Source organism: Lepeophtheirus salmonis, chromosome 1 (assembly GCF_016086655.4).
Source record: "Lepeophtheirus salmonis chromosome 1, UVic_Lsal_1.4, whole genome shotgun sequence".
Taxonomy (NCBI): domain Eukaryota; kingdom Metazoa; phylum Arthropoda; class Copepoda; order Siphonostomatoida; family Caligidae; genus Lepeophtheirus; species Lepeophtheirus salmonis.
In genome coordinates, this window is record NC_052131.2 from 34,260,979 (window position 1) to 34,279,087 (window position 18,109).

At 30.7% G+C, this 18,109-nt stretch overlaps 1 protein-coding gene and 1 pseudogene across 1 annotated transcript in view; one reads left to right on the top strand and one right to left on the bottom strand.

Moving 5' to 3' along the window:
• The window catches only part of LOC121125699 (band 7 protein AGAP004871), a 430,618-nt gene that overhangs the window by 278,323 nt on the left and 134,186 nt on the right, over nt 1-18,109 (bottom strand). The window lies entirely within an intron of this gene.
• LOC121125717 (uncharacterized) lies at nt 10,293-12,562 on the top strand (annotated as a pseudogene).

Genomic DNA, 18,109 nt, shown 5'->3' on the forward strand with positions numbered 1-18,109 from the left:
GAGTTGAAGAGGTTAGTGGTCCTCATGGCGATGTGTGCGGGTGCTGAGTCCTGTTGGAATATGAACTCCCTCCCAGCGGCCGTATCCTTCATCCAGGGGATGACGAACTCCTCCATGACTTCGCAGTACCTTATCGCGTTAACCCTTTCCTTGGAATTGAAGAAGAAAGGAGGCATCACCTCACCGGTGCTGCAAATGATACCCAGGGTCATCACGGAGGCCAGGAACTTTTTGGTGAAGACCTCATGGACCTCTTCTCTCTCCTTGGCAAGCCACCTGTCATTCTGGACGTTGTAGCTTCTGTCGACAGTCCAGTTCTTCTCGTCGGAGAAGAAGATGATTCATCCTCCATGGCTCTTCAGGTCATTGAGGAGAAGCTTATCGTTGGTGAGCCTGGTGGCCTTCATGGATGCCGTGAGGATGTGTTGTTTGGTCATTTGGTATTACCTGTACCCGAGGGCCTCATTCACAGCCTTGGAGACCAGCTGCTTGCTCACTCCACGTTTCTTGCCCAACCTGGACAAGGAAGTCCCTGGCGACGCCTTGATGGACTTCCGGAGGCCTTCAAGGAAGCAGGGAGTGCGGATTCGGTCACTTCTTATGTTGTGGTTCTTGCGGCAGACCTTCTTCTCAACCTCCCAGGCATTGAAGACCCGGTACACCTTGGTCTTGGGGTAGTTAAGAAGCTTGTAGATAGCAAAGGGCTTGTGTCCCGCGCGAGCCAATTCGAGGATGGCGTCTCTCCTTGCTTGTTCCATGATGACTATTGTTTGTTGTCAAAACAATTGTGGTGGAAGTTATAGTGTACTAGTGTATAGTGTATATAGTGTGGTTCACGCAACCTTTTATATTAGCATGATTTAACCCCGAATATCCACATTATGGATCTGGATTAAGTTTAAAGTAGTTCCAATTTATCGTGGACACCCTGTATTTTACAAATGGATTTTTGTTTACAAAACTCTTTAAATGCAGCAATTATATTTTGTAAGAAACTTTTAAAATTTTCAACATAAATAATGAAGTGAAACACACAAAAAAGAAATAGACAAATTCAAATTTCCCTTGGTTAATGATCCTCTTCTTTACGCTTTTTATTTTACTTTTTATAGCAACCAAAGTCATATATTTTCAACCATGATAGTTTAAATAAGTATACAGATGCTTACATCTCGTGGTTAAGGTTTAATTAAATAATTAAAAAAACTTAACTTATAAATTGAAATACATTTCATTTTGCTCAATAGTGTTGTCACCATCCATACTTTTGTACGGATAACGATAGATATTGGTATTCTGTTGTTGTCCTTGTTGTTTTTCGATACATTTTTAAGCATAAATATAAAGTGAACATGTAAAGTAAAATTAATATTAAAGCCAGGGGTATGCTCTAGATTCTTGGTAAGGGTGAGGTCTTAATCAGAAATTTATATACTTTTTAACAATCTTTAAATTTTTTCCTGCTTTTTTTGTTAACGATAATTCTCTTTTGGAGGGGGGATGATTGGCATAAATTTAAGTGTTGTGGTGATTGGTAGACTTATTTTTTATAACCAAGAGGAGCAGCAAGTACTATTTCCAAATCCAATTTCGTATAGTGCCCGATAAATGCGTCAGGATCCGGAACTACTAACGTACTGAACAACATTAGCGTATTAGAAAGGGGATGATTTGATGTCAAACATCATAATGGGCATTTGAAACAAAAAATATATATAACCTTATTTTGTAAAAATGTCAATATTTACTTGAGATCTTTGTATTTTTTCTCAAAATAATTGGTTTACATAAAGAAAAACTAGATATGTTTGAATTCCATGGTCTTGTAATATGCGAATATCAATAACCCTTTAACACTCAGGGGACATCAGTGTCCCAAAAAGGAAATATTGTTTACTGTACTTCTTTTAAAAACCAAATGTTTTTTTAGGTTTGATAGCTAAGATGTCAAACTATATGTCATATTTTATAATAATTCAACAAACGTGAGTTTTCTTTATTTTGTAGGCTACTGAACATTGTCATTTTTTCATATTTGAAAAAATAAACAAAAAAAAACCTAACTTTTTATTTAATTTTTGAAGGATCTGTCAATCGAATGTTCGTTTGTTTATTTATAGAAACATCAATTATGTTTAAGATATTATTTAGTTCTAAGGTATACATTAGAAATAGTTTAGGTTAGAATTCTTTAGGAAATTTGTATATATCCCGCAGGTTAAAGAAGTATTTTTTTTTTTTTGTCAATGTATCAACAACTATGTTGTAGTTTTTTCTGCATTATTTTTCTTTTATAAATGATTATACTTATGGTGGATAAAAAATTCCAATAAAATATATATATTTTACAAATTATAAGTGGTTTCACAACCACTTAATAATAAAACCAAATAAAATGTGTATCTTGTGGAAGAAAATATTAAAAAAAGAATTTTTATTCTCTATATGGCTTGTGATATACTTTTATGCTTACTAAATAATAAAAATTCTTCCAAAAATATTACCTGTAAATTTTTTAGTGATTTTTAAGAGATAATAATTTTTTTTTTGAGTTGTTTATGCCCAATTATACAAATTATGTGCAATAGTTTCATCAATAATGTTTTTTGTTTTGTTTTTTCAAATAAAATATGAAATAAAAGTAACTTAATATTTAATGAATATGAAAAAATGAAAAAAAAAAAAAAATGAAACTAAGATATTTTGAGGATAAAAAACTCCCTCACACACAGAGGGACATCAGTGTACCATAGATTTTCTTTGCATACTGGTGAACTAGATTTTTTTTTTAAATTTTAAAACCAATATTTGATATGTTTAAATAATATAAATAGCTTTATTTCTTATTCGATTTGTCCTCCTTCACATGCAGTAACTTTTTTTACACGCTGGCGAACAGATTATGCTTGCCTAAAGCAAATAAAAGTTTGGATAATATTCTCTAAGACGCTTCATACAACAATTTTTCATTGACTGAGGCATACCAGAAGTCAAGCATATTGTTGCTAGAGAAATTTCAGTTTTTCTTGGATTTATGGCTCTGTAACAGACTTTTTGATGTTGTTGGCAGTGAGGATCGAGATGTCAATGGTCTTTGCTGTCTTTTGGTTACTGACGCCGGTGCAGAGGAAATGACACACGCGTTTCCTTTTTTTGTCGTGGTTCCTACATTTCTACACTTGGAGACATGTGATTAAAACTAAACATTTTTATTTTTGTTTCAGTTGTCTTGGGTACTCTAAAGAAATCTCCTAATTAAAAATAACGGAGATAAAATCGTAATTTTTGTGTACCCACTCCGTAGAGACTATAGAAAATTTAGCATCCTACTAAAAATACTTTTCCATACATTTTGGTATTGAAAGGGAAAATTAATTGAAATTAATGTATTTGTGGTATTAATGGATATACGAGAACGTATATAAATTAACATATAATATATGTGGTTTTAAATGTATAATTAAAAATCTATGTTCAAATAAAATAATAAATTTATAGAACTAGATATATTTTCCAAAAATTTGCTCTATCATCCATCACATAGATACAAAAGCAATACACACAACCAAACATCTTATTCCAAAATTGGTTTATATCCCATAACAATTTTTCAAAATGTGCAATTATACAATATACTATTTCTAAAAGTGTCTATTCATATATTTATTATCGTCATATAGCAACAAGAACATTTGTTTGGCATATACCAAGGGCGTTTCATGTCAAGACATTCACACTTATTGGATATTTATGACGTGATCATGATCGATTCGGAAATTATTTGTTCATGGTGTTGAAATAAGGTACTTATTCTATAACCCAAACACAAAAAATATTTTTTGAAGCTCAAGGAGACTAGATAAGGGGATAAGCTATAAATCAAAAAGTGACTGGCATCTCAAAGAGAAAATATACGAATAAGAGCGTTATCTAACTTTAGTCCAAATCAAAAAAGTCATGGGCAAAATAATAAATTGACGAAAATTTCAAAGTCGTTTTTATTTTGCTTTTCTAAGAAAATTCAAGAAGACAATGAAATATTGGATATGTACTGGATAGGGTAGCAAAAAGTGGACTCGAGAGATGGATTTAGAAATAGATCAATAATTTTATATTTTCAACAATATGAAGAAAAAAATGTTAAAAAACATGGAGGTTAATACAAAACTTTTTTCAATCAGTTTGGCCACCTTCATACTCAATAACAGTCTTTACACATCGCCTGAAGGCTATTCAGGAGTTGATGATACAATCTTCTTACAAGTTCTCCCTCTACAGCCACTATCGAGGACTTCAATTAGTCCACATTTAGGGGTGAGGTCCGTTTGGTTTCCTCCTCCGAAGTGGCCCATATAAAAAAGTGGGATCAAATCTTGTTAAGAAGGGGGCTATATCTCTTTGGACCAGGATCGAGCCATGTTATCTGTCCAGAACTTTCGGTACTTGGCAGACATGTGAGAGGGGGCACCGTCTTGGGTTTACACATATTTATAATGCGAATAGTTGGTCTTCAGCCATGGCAAGATGGTATACCTATGCGCTTTATAGTAGCCATCCTGCCCGATTCTCTGTCCACCTATGAAAGAGTTATCTTCTTTCCATCAGAGGCCACAACGCCGAGAACCATTGTTTGGGTCAAATATTTAATGTGGTAAACCCCTTGGGCCTCTTCTTCTGTTTTCGCAAGCCAGAGGTCGTTCTGGCAGTTGTGAAATTGATAAACTGTGGAAATCTTCTTTTTCAATAAAATTTTCACAATTGACCTATTTGCCTTGATCCATGTGAGGATTTTCTTGTACCTCTGAAGCCTCCTGGCTTTCAGGCTCTCTGTCAGAAGGTGGTTTGGGATCTTTGTGAAAGAAACTAATACCAACTTGTATTTTATAGCCCCCCTGATGGTTCTATGAGCCAACAAGAAGTCGATGGCGAGGCAATTGATATTCTTTATATTCTTCTCCAAACTTTAAAAGAACTTCGTATCCCTCTTTAAATTATGCCCTCCACTTCCTTATATCCTGGATAGGTTTTCTCCAGGATATTTTGGGCAACTTAAAAACTAAGGTCCTAGAACACTTAAAAATGTCCTAAATCTTCATCACGTCAACTACAGCATCTAGGAGATCTAAGATGCATTGCACTTTTGCTCGTTGCTCGCTCATGATGATAAAATGGCAAAATGATTTGTAAAGTTTGTTTATGTAATAAGGATAACAGAAACAGAATATTAAAAAAAAAGAATCAATAAACCTTTTCATATTAATAAGATAATAAGCATTTATTAACAGCCCACGTTTTACTGCCCTACCCTGAAGATAAAATAAAGTTTATGGAAATTTGTCGAATATTCGTTTGCATATAAATTTGACATTTGAAATCCCTAGACTTCGCTGTTTGACGTGTCATGGAGGGCAAGACAAATAAGTATTTTCCCCTTGAATATCGATGCCATGAAGTACGTGATCACGGGGAAGAGTATAGCTTGTCCTCACACTTCATCAAGACCAGCTATACTTCTGTTCGTCCCGTATTGAAGCCATCATTCAGACTGGAAGAGGACATAAAAAATGTAGAAAAATGTTAAATTACCAACTTTTGATTCAATGTTTGCCATAAAAATGGCACCAAATAAAAAGGAAGTAGAACTGAAATTTTTTCTAATTTTTGTGTCCTCATTTGTACATATTTGATTTTGTTTTTTATGGATTACTTAATAAATATAACTGCAGTTATAACTGCTAGAGAGATAGCAAATTTTGAAAGAATTAACCTCAACCTTTGAATAAAGATAACTATACACAAAATAGTTGAGGCAATTGAGATCTGGACTTATTTTACTTATGTCCGAAAGTAAGCCACGTGGTATGCATGACTCTAGGGCTTTTGGAGGATTCGTTTCATATATCGGTCACCAAGACTGATTTGTTGGTGATGTCATACTCTTCCTATAAAAAATTCAACAATATTCAAACAGTCATTTCAAAAGTACTACTTCTCCTCTACAGAGCACGTTCAAATAAGTTCATCATTCCTACAGCTCTTGATGAGTTGGTCAGAAAAGAACTTTATCTATTGGAGATGTTTGGGGAAAGGGGAACTCTTGTTTTGTCTATGGATTGACTCAATGATCAACCTGCTGCTTAGTACTCGCTCATGCTTATGGACGGAGGTTTTAGCTTGTTTAATTATATGTATTATCTACAACTGATCAAGTTATCATTATATAGTATTGTTTCTTAAAGAAACGATGTTCAGCCGTGTGTTTTGAAGCATTTTGTTTGTTAATTTCAAAAGTCTGTCATTTTAGAAGTGTTGAAATAAATATTTATTCATGAAATATAAAGTTATTAGTTTAAAAATTAAGTTAGATATATTAAAATGTAATTTAGTAGCTTATTTTGTTTTATCTTGACAAAAATTCATATCCATTACACAATTTTCTTCGGTTAAACATTTGTCCAATTCTTTTGTGAATACTGTTTTTCTTATAAAAGTGATTATATTAATATCAATAGTTAAATAAATATAATATGACATGGATTCAAAAAGTAAATTTGGGTTCTTTAACTTATAAAGGAATTGCTTAAAATTTGAATTTTTTCTGTCATAATTTGAAATTAATGTACTACTATTCATCGGTGACATTTTTTTTTTTTTTTTCAATTTGTCTTTTCTAAAAAAAAAATTTCAATATATTACTTCAAAAAGCACTGCGTCAAAAATGTTAAAATTGTCCTACCCCACCCAAAGAACTAACAGCCCTGAATAGATGTATTTTCGAATCTTCCATTTAAACTGTTTGACAATATTTATTTTCCACATTTCCTATTGGTCAGATAGAGTAGCACCAATATAGTATACTCGTACTTAGATATTTTATTACTATATTTAATTTGTCTGATTCAGGAGATTGAAATTAATTTAAATATTAGTTGCATATTTATTTTGCTAGGAGGATTTCAGATGAATAATTTCTCTTGAGAGCGTTGTCCACTGAGCTACCTAGCTCCATGACAATTTGTTGTCTCAAATATTTCATTCATGCAATTACAAAGATATAATTAATGTATCATTGAAAAAAAAACATGCAGATTTCTTACTTATTATATTCCTTTATTGCAAATGTATTTAAAATGCTTAAAATCGGGGTTTTGTTGTTGTCTTTTTTGGAAAACTAAGAATCTAATTTAAGAAGGGTTTATTATTTTTGCAGAGCTTCATAAGAAAATGGAACGACGTAGCTCTAGGGCAACATGCTCGGGAGAAATTATTCTTGTAAACTCAATGTATGTACATAGCTGTGTTTCTCGGTTATTCCTTGAGAACAAAATATATTTAATATTTTACTCTTTGGGTATCCTGTATCAGTTTACCCATACGTCATACTTTCTTTTTCTATCTAGAAATTGGAAACAGCGACAGAAGATAGTTGAAATTCAATTCTCACAACCTTTTCTTAATAAGTTAATAACTTGGGTACGTCAAGAGATAATTATTCCTAAAAGTAATTCTACTGTCATGATTCATGGTAGATATAAGAAAAGTCGCAATGTCTTACATGATTAGATATGATCTCCTCCGGCATCAACCCTCAGTCAACGGATGGAAATCGAGAGAACTCACCCCCTACCCTCCTTCGAATACTCCATAAGAGCCAAATTTACAACTTCTTTCACGCAATGAAACCTTCCATCTTATTTTGTGACCAAGGAAGTACTAATTATTCGAATAACTCGGAAAAGTTGAACTGATTATCCTCTTCATCAATTAATATATTCTTCTTTACACTTCGCTTAATTAATCTGATGCTTCATTTTTTTAAAATAAATGTTAAACTCTTAATTAAATAATATTTATATATTTTCATCAGAAAGATACAAAAATATTTAATTCAAGACCATTCTAATTATAATGTAAATACTTGCTCCTTATTAACATTTGAAAACAAACAAACAACCATATACATAAAATGGAATATATTATAAAACTGTCATTATGTTTCCATTAGATATTTTTGGAAAATTGTAGTGTTGTATAAATTAAGTGATTAAAATATTAAATTTTCAATCTATTGTTAAAGAAAATAAAGATTGGGATTTTTTGCTTAATTTTTATTTAATATTGTTTTTGTATCATGTATATGCATAAAAAATAAATATTTTATATTGCTTTATATATATCTTGAAGAATAAATCACCATGCAGCAAATATATACAAACATAAATTATAAAAATCATTCGACGTAAGAGCCAATTGAGAAACTACGTGTAAACTAACAATAGAAGATGTTTTGTATGAAACTTTTAATTAAAGGAATGAGGTGTATATTCAATATTAAAGTTATTTAGATTTATATCAAATCTTTCTTCGTTACTCACAAGTAGACAGATCCTTTCATTCATACATTTATAAGCATATCTAAACTTTGTACATATATATATTCAACTATTATTATGTATATACTATCTTCATTTTTAACAAATATCTTTGTATACAAAATTTAAATTAATAAAAGTGGGTTTTCTAGGGAAAAATAAAATGTAGAAGTTTACAATATACATTAATTCTCTGTTCCTACAAATATGTTCTTGAATTATTTAGAGTTCATTATATATTCATTTGAACGTTTAAAAGTGTTGTCTTACAGAATAAGCATACTTTTTAACTGTATAAATTAATTCGGATGCAAAGGCTTTGATTTATGATAAACTTTTCATCATTTAAATTTTATGGCCTTCATTTGGTAAGGATTAGTTTAAAAGTTTACAATTTTTGAGAATATGTTGTGTATAATCTGATTGTATAGGGTGGACCTTAAATACTTTAATATGAATAGTTTAATGTAATTTTTTATTTATATTATTAAATGTGTACATAAAATTTTATATGAATACGACTGACTATCTAACAAATAAGTGCAATGGAAATTATTCAAAAGAGCCTCTTTTTGCCAAAATTATAGTCTTAGGCTGTTAGGGAATGCATCAAAGTAGGCACAGACTATCTCCATGTATATATTGTACCATTCTTTAATTTGGGAGGCTCTCATTACATTCAAATTTGGATGAGGTTTCTTGGTGACCTTGTGTTCCAAAATGTGCCCGATTTCAAAATCAGATTCAAATCTGGTTTGATGGAGGTCAATAGTAACGACTCAAAAAGCTAGGGAGATGAGTCTTGCACCAGCCCTACATCATATCGGACGTATGAAAACGAGAGCCATCTTCTTGAAAGTTATAAATATTTTCTTCGTAACAGGAATTTGCCCAAAGAAGAAGACATATCTCCAGTATGGTGTTTACGTACTCTAAGCTGTTAATTTTGACTTATGAGGGTACAAAGACTGAGCCTTACTGGTTATGATGAAGGCTTCCTCTACCATCACTGACAGTGGTAGCTCCATGACCATTCTACAGTGGCTCCTCTTTGGATTTCACAGAAACCTCTATTGTATGATTTTTATATTCCTTGAATGTAGTTCATTGTCGACCATTTCGAGGATGATCTTTGGAACTATTTGTGTCCTTGTATCTATTTATAGTGCGTTTTATGAAGGTTCTGTTTATTTTCATGATGTTTAACGAGTTTGAGGACATCATCACGTTTGCCTTTGCTGCTCGTAAATGAAGGATCACAAAAAATATTCTATAAAAACTTGTTGAGAATTGATAACTTATTCACTATGGAATTTTTTTTTAATAATATCTCGAAAAACTTTATGAGTTAAATAAGTTTAAATATTTGTAGCAGTATGTAGGGTCCACCTTTTACATCAAGATGAGTCATTTTGAGAGGTTTTTTTTAAAAACTTTTTTTCAAAATTTGAAAAAGAGGTATCTGGAAAAGTTGGGTATTGCTATAAAAATAATTTTTGTAAAATATGAGCTCAAGGTGTGTTTCAAAGATTCCTGAAATCATAAATACATTTTTAAATTGTATTTTTTTTTTGTTTCAGAGAGCATAAGTAAACATAAAAAATATATACAATCCGTAATTTTGACACATCCGTCTATGTGAAAAAGATGCCTTTGTTATTTTTTATTAAAATAATATTTCTATTTATTGTACAATGATGGTACTGATTGTGATTTATAACAATAGTTACATAAACATTCAATTAATTAATCCTTATTAACCAATTACATTTAAAAAAATCAAAAAAATTGGCTGCATACCTAAATAATATAAGATTCAAACGTTCTTAAAACTACGATCAACAATAATGTAGCCAGCTACATAAAAAATAATAATAGGCTACACAGTTTTCCTTTGAGCGCACTCTTTTTAAAGTAAGAATGTTTCCGGTAAGAACTCTTCTTTCTTTTCCCCGCTACACTGTTTCCTGTGAACAACTTCTTAACTTTTATTCTGAATAATCCTGGATATCTGTTCATATCGTTCACATCCTTCACTGGAGAAGAATCTTGCCACGTTATTTCACATCCTAGTGCAATATTATAACACACTATGATTGAACCTTTCCTTGATAAGTTGAATAGATACCCTGATACTAATGGTAAGAGTAAGCCTTGTTATATTTCCCATCGTCGATTAATCTTATCGTTATTTTATATTGGTATGGATTGTTAAACGACTGGGTAGAGCAATAATTGTCTTTCTTATATCCTTCTCGTTTCTCCATTCCGTGGGATCTGTAGAGTGGAAACGGTCAGATACACTTAAATTACTCCATGTGTTATTTAGTTTCTATTGTTTGCATGTGGTTAATTCATTTTTCTTTATTTACAGTACAAGGATGACGAGTGGGATACCTAGGTCGAAACCAGACAGGCAATTGCCATTCCCGAGCCAGCTGAGATACTTGATGTTAAGTGGGATTGTGGCGAGGTCTATGTTTTCCAAATGTATCTTCAGGTAAATAGAATAATCTATTAATCCATCCAATCCTCTTTCTATGATGCCTTATAATTAAACTTAGTCTATGTGACACTGACGACTACTTATATCACCCATCGTTTCTGAGATTCCAATTATAGGCCATTGAATGCAAATTGCATCTTGTATTTTCAGTCATGTTTAATGTTCTTTCTTCTAACATTCATAGGTATACATTGCCGTGAAGAAAAAGTAGCCACAGCTACTTCTCACTGTTCTGGAAGGTATGCGGCTTAACTTTTCTACAAGGCTCAGTGCCCTAATGTCGAACGTCTCGTCAATTCTTAATTATGCACGGACGCAATCATGGAAAGAAATTTATGGTTGTTACAATCGTTAAACATGCCATTAGAATTATCCATTTGCTAACTGAAGAGGTAATTACATTAAATTAATTCATAATATCAATTGATCAAATACATGATGATTTTTACCACCAAGATCTCCGAGCACATTTTTATGAAGAGTACATATTTTACTGATTTTTAAATTACTCATTAGTATACTATCCTTACCTTATTTTCAGTCATGTTTAATGTTCTTTCTTCTTACATTCATAGGTATACATTGCCGTGAAGAAAAAGTACCTACAGCTACTTCTCACTGTTTTGGAAGGTATGCGGCTAAACTATTCTACAAGGCTAAGTGCCCTAATGTCGAACGTCTCGTCAATTCTTCATTATGCACGGACGTAATCATGGAAAGAAATTTATGGTCGTTACAATCGTTAAATATGCCATTAAAATTATCCATTTGCTAACTGAAGAGGTAATTACATTAAATTAATTCATAATATCAATTCATCAAATATATGATGATTTTTACCACCAAGATCTCCGAGCACATTTTTATGAAGAGTACATATTTTACTGATTTTTAAACTACTCATTAGTATATTATCCTTAATGAAAAGACATACTTAATGGTATCATTCGTCCTCTTTTTCAGAACCCTCTTCAAATCTTGCGTCAATCCTATGAGGAACTGTGTTCCTCATGAGGATTCCACTCTAATTGATCGTGCTAGTACTGTTCGTTGTTGACGTATCTCCTATCTTATCATACAAACTGAGCTTCGGAGGCATCTTTCTACAACACCAAGAGCATTTCTGCAATTTTATCAAACGAATTAATTATCACTGCAGAAGGTAGCTCCAATAGCTACGCTTTTTATAAGAAAGACGAAATTGAACGTGTCGCCAAGTCTAATCGATACACGAACATATTTCCGTTAATTTCTTTTGTGAAGAGGAATAACATTTCAACTTGACTATATTGTAAAGATATGTCACCCTAATTAATTATACATAATGAACTGATGATTATTTTAAATAAATTAATTTATTATGTTAAAAAAATTTTTTAGATATTTTTCTTGATGCATTAAGATGAAAATAACACATTAATTTAACAAAACATACAAACTTTGATATGTGGGGCATATACTTATTTCTTCTCGATAAGAACTAAACTAGAACGATTTGATTATTATAGATTAATAATAGTTTGTTCTGACGCTATTATCATATTATGACAGACTTCCCAATACATACTATCATCGATTTGTATAAGTTTGACTCTTGTTCTACTCGATTGTATATAATGGAAATTTTACGTCACTTTTAACCTTATTCTATTTGTACACCTACTTAACAAATATCCTCAATTTATTGATGCAATCATTTCATCAAATAATGGGTCTTAATGTTATTTACTTCATAGTTAGGAGCCGCTTTATGGTCATGAAAGAGTAAATAATATATAGGATTGTAATATAAATGATGATTTAAGTTTCTGGAGTTGACGATAGGAGGAAACAAGATAAGAGAATTATAGCACATCTTTGAAAAGTTGATAATTTCCCAAGGTTACATAAGCTGAAGTGAAGCGAGAGACTGCATACGATACTTGGCTAGAGTTTGAATCCGAGTAGAAATTTAACAGTAAATTGGATATTGGACTTATCCATAGAATATATATATGGTCGAGGATGGGTCAATTATATGCCTTCCCGAGACGGAGTTGGAAACACGTATATGAATTATATAAATACTACCAACGAGCGAGTTTATTTTTTATTTATGTACCGTGTGTCTGTTCCTCCCTCTCTTCGTTCTCATAAAATAATATGAGATCCTTCATCCCAAGGATAGCCAAATAATCAGGGATTCCCATGTTTACAACTAAAGATACGTTGTACTTAGAATTTTTCCACCCAAAAGATAAATATTCAAAGTAGAGTTTGCAATCGTATGTATATTTTTCTTGTATAATTTCGCTATTTCAAAGTGCCACAAAAAAGAAACAAGAATTGAATAACTAATAATAATTTGAAACTTGTCCGAATTTATGAATTTTGGTGATTTTTTGATTGAGTTTTTAAATTTTTAATTCAATTTTTTAATAAAATTATTCTGATACAAACATATTTGTCAATGCGTTTAATTTAAAGAAATCTCAAATATAAAGAATATTGTTTCCATCATGTATATGAGCGTTAACACCTCGTCTATGTGTCCGACGATGCGTAACTTACCCTACCTGTATATATATATCAACTTGTATGATATTAATAAAATAATGATAGAAGGAAAACAAATTATTCTATAGAATACTGATCAATTTTGTAATTATCAGTTGAAAAGTCAAAGAGTAATCCTTTTAGTATACACAACAAATCTATCACTATGACAGTATTTTATATATAGGGTATTGTGAACTTCGTTTTGTTCCAGAATATTTCTTTTTATTACATTTCACCAGGTGTAATTCACTTTTAGTCTTGTCAAGAAAAGAAAATATTTGTTTTCGTCCGACGAAAGGTTCAAAAGATTTTTTTTTTAACTCGTACTTGTCTTACAAAAAAATGTTGCTGACAAATACATTTCGCCTAGTCATAGCTGACAAAATTAACGATGATATAGGATCAATTATGTAATTAAAAACAATTTAGACCTTATTAATTAAAGTAAAAAGCAATAATTAACTTTTGCTGACATTGAGATTAGATATTTGAAAACATACTTTTTCTCCCATATCAAATAAAAAATCAGTGTAAAGGTGAAAAAAATAAACAAAATATGTTAATATGTGCAGTTAAGAACTTGCCTAGTTACTCCAAGAGCACAATTTATGATGCCTATAGACATCGAGATGTATGACAAAAAGAGGACCCTAATCTTTGTTGAATTAAAATAATCTATCATGTCAAATTCTATATTATTCGCCCAAAAAAACGCAATTGGATCAATTCAACTATCTCTACAACCATTAATTTTGAACTTAAAGATGAAACCAACAAACACCACATCTTTACTAATGAAATATAGAAGTTACCAGTGTCAAAAATTGTAAAACCTTGTTCAACAAATGAAATATATTGCGAAAAAATGATCAGAATTATAGGTAGGTACTTGAAATTTGAGGTAATGGCTATCACATTTTCAATGTTTCAAGTTTCCAGTCTTCATTATTACACCGGATGCCATTGGGAGCAGTAATAGAGACATTGGTCTGCCATATTTGAAGTGAACGATAATGTATAGTTTTTGGTCTTTATAATATCTTGTTAGTTATCGTTTTATATGCTAGAGTATTTTCTCTACATATTGTATAATATAAACATTTAAAATGATTGGGATGTATGCAATTGACCCTCTATATTTACTGGAGCAGACAACCACTGTAGTTTGTTTTTTAAGTAAAACATATTTTTTTTATTTAAAAATAAATTTGTAAAAAAAATTAAAGTTATTTCTTTTGAAAAAAAGAAGTTTGATTATCATGTAATATTATTTAAATTTTTTTATTTTATTCATCCCAATGTTAAAGCCGTTCTTATATAAAAAAAATTTTTAATATAACAAAAGATTAATGATTAATAATACATAAAATATATTTAAACAATAAAAGAGGTGTTAACATCTCCACGTTGGGATGATTCTGTGCTTCTGGAATTCTTTGAACCAAATTTTTAGTTTTTTAAGAAGTTTTGTATGATTGGGTTGTCAACTAGGAACCATATTCCTTTATTAAAAATCCAGTTGGTATGAGATAAAGACCCAGGTGACATTTCAGCGGCTCCAAAGGCCTCGTTCATCCATCCATTTTATTTATAATTATTGATTTTTTAATTAAAACTAATAAATTTCCTGCTATGTTCGCCTCCCTGCCTCCTTCCATAGGGCATCATTGCCTTTTCCCTTAATCTTAATTTTGCAAGGATCTTCGATGCAAGATGCCTGAAGTCTTTCATCATTTCACACGACGACGTATAAATATGAAGTTGCCTGTTGATTTCACCACATCTACAAGAGCACAGCCTTTCCTCCTTGGTTTTCTTAATAAAATTATTGCAAAAAAGTGTCTTGCAGTTTATGTATATAAGCTTGTAGGTTTCTAACTACAATGTCTTTAACACTTTTTAACGGTCGCAAAATATTTAAATTTTTTCCTCTCCGTCTTTCTCTCCAGTCCTGTGCAGTGCAATCTAAATAACGGACATGAAACAGTCTTTTTATTGTAAAATCTTTTAAACTTTAAAAATCTCTCAGCCCTTTCTACAGCTCATGGTAGGAATATATAAAAGATGTTGTCAATTTATAATTTTTGTTATTTATTAGGCCCGTCTTCCTTTAATTTGGCCACAAGATCCTTATCTTTGATGATTCCTTCCATTATCGCCTGCCTTTCAATTGCTGCCCTCTCCTCTATTTCCACACTCTTTCTTCCTCTCATCTTCGCCAAAATCTTATTATTTTAAATTTAATCAATAAATATTTTCACATATAATACATTATTTACATTTTTTTATATAAAATAATATATAACATAGGTACGAACATACAGTACTTCACTTTCCTTTTAACAAAATTAAATAATTACCATTTGCAAAATTAAGTATGTTTACATATATCATTAAGGAAACAATTTTATTTGAAAAGAAAATTGATTAAGAGTAGTCTTTGAAGTAAACTTTTAGAGATATTTTATTCAATTTATTTTGATATGCTTTTGATATTTTATTCAACTAATAAAAGTCTTACACATATCCATTAATAAAATAATTGCGATACATCAAAAATTTATATTAAAATATTACTATGGTTTATTTTACAAAAAAATTGTTTCAATAATGTCTATTATACAATTCATTGTAATACTTTCTCAGGACCAAAAATACAACAACAATCATATATAAATAACACACAGTTACTGTCAGTATCAACATAATATAGCTGATACGTAATTAAACAGTATAATCCAGTGGTCAGGGGGGAGAAATTGAAAAAAGGACACTTAGTGTAGATGACTTTTTACCCCATGTGTCATATTTTGGAACAATTCAAAAGTTGTAAATAGTAGATGAAAGGTTACAATCAAGGATTTAATTTACACCTAGGTAGTAAAGGTAGAACATTTATTTCTAGACATAAATGTGCTGAAACGTGCATTCATGTTCATAAAAAAAAGATATTTTATGCATTAACTCGTCAAGAGAGTGTCTATAAGTAGAGGTGTATAAAAAATGCCCTAGAAAGTGGCAGTAGTTTATTTTTATTTTTCAAGGCTTTTGTAATAATTATTTCCTTCTTGACAAGAGAACATTTAAGGATAAAGTAATTACTAGTGTTTTGTGCTCATGAAAGAGGAATATAAACAAAAAAAGACTTGCTCTCGATTTGTAAATGTAAGTCCTCGTTGGACTCGGAGTAGAATTGAGGATCTATGTGGGATGCAATATAAGTAGTGGGACTTGCGTTTAGTTGTATAAAATAATTTCCCTAACTAAGTGCCGGGGATTATAAGAACCGCTTAAAAAACTTTTGGATGTTATGAAATTTCTACATTGGGACTGGATATAGGCGCTTAGTACGCTGATATGCTTAAGTCAGTGGAATCTAGCATCATTTGACTTTAGTTAAAAATTGAATAGACATTTTCATGAATAAAATACATTTTGTTGATTCTTTAATTATACAATACTTTAATTAGACTGTAAATTGAATCTACTATTTTAACCAAAATTATATTTACATAAACAACTATTATAGTATAATAATGCATTTGTAAATGTTATATTTTTGACACAGAAGTACCAACGAGCTATTCAAAAATAACTTAAAAAAAACAAAACATTACGTATTTACTTTTAAAGAATTTTAGTTTATCATGCATTCATCTTATTCCTAATATGTTAAATTATATACCAATTTATGAAAAAAACTTTATCTTCAATATGGCTATAATGGATACCCTTTAATAAAGTATATACCATTATTTTTCAAAGAAATGTCAGGGTCTTGACATTATTAATTGCATTTTTATGAAAAAAAATGTAAATTTGGTACAGATAATGAATTATTTCCTGAAAAACTAATATTGATTTTAATTTTTTTTTATGGATTTATATTTATATATGAGACCATGTGTAAAAGAAATGTTTGTTTTTAGAATAAGTTCTTTTTTATGTACTAACAAAGGAATTTATAGCCCATCGGTTCTTCATCACTTCTAAGACTGAAGGGGTTTATCTATAGCAAGGGTATAGAGCCTTTTCTTCTTCTTCTAGAACCTCAGATAGTATGCATTACGTTATGCTAACCCAAAATCATAAATTTTATACTAAAGAACACTTTGTTATGGAATATGTATTTTTTTGTTTTCCCCTAATTAAAGCCTATTTTTTTTTAATATTCTATTAGTAAAATAGTTATAGAATAAAAAATGAAAATGAGTTAAGTCATTTGTGTAATGACTTAAAAGAACTGTGTTAATTAGTTACTTTTCTGATAATACACATATAAAAAAAAGACAAATATTTTTTTTTTTAAATTTCTTGAGATATTAAGTACGCAATTGTTTTAATATAACTTCCTCTTTCATTTCATAAATATTTCAAACTACCTAGACTAAAAATAGTCCTTAGTTCGTCAAAAACAAACAAACAAATAGATGGAAAACATTCATGGACTAATTATAATAAGGCTCAGTCTGCGTAATTTGCTGCCTTATGTGAAATATCATTTGCCACCATTATTCTCCTATTTTTTCTAAAATAACGCTAAACTGTGTTGTAAAAAATCTTAAAGAACCTTGTCTATTCCAAGTGACAATTGCACTCCTGTATTGATTAATTCGAGACTGCAACTCCAAGCAATAATCAAACTGAATCTATTACTGTGGACCGGACATAAGTATATATAACCATAAGTAAA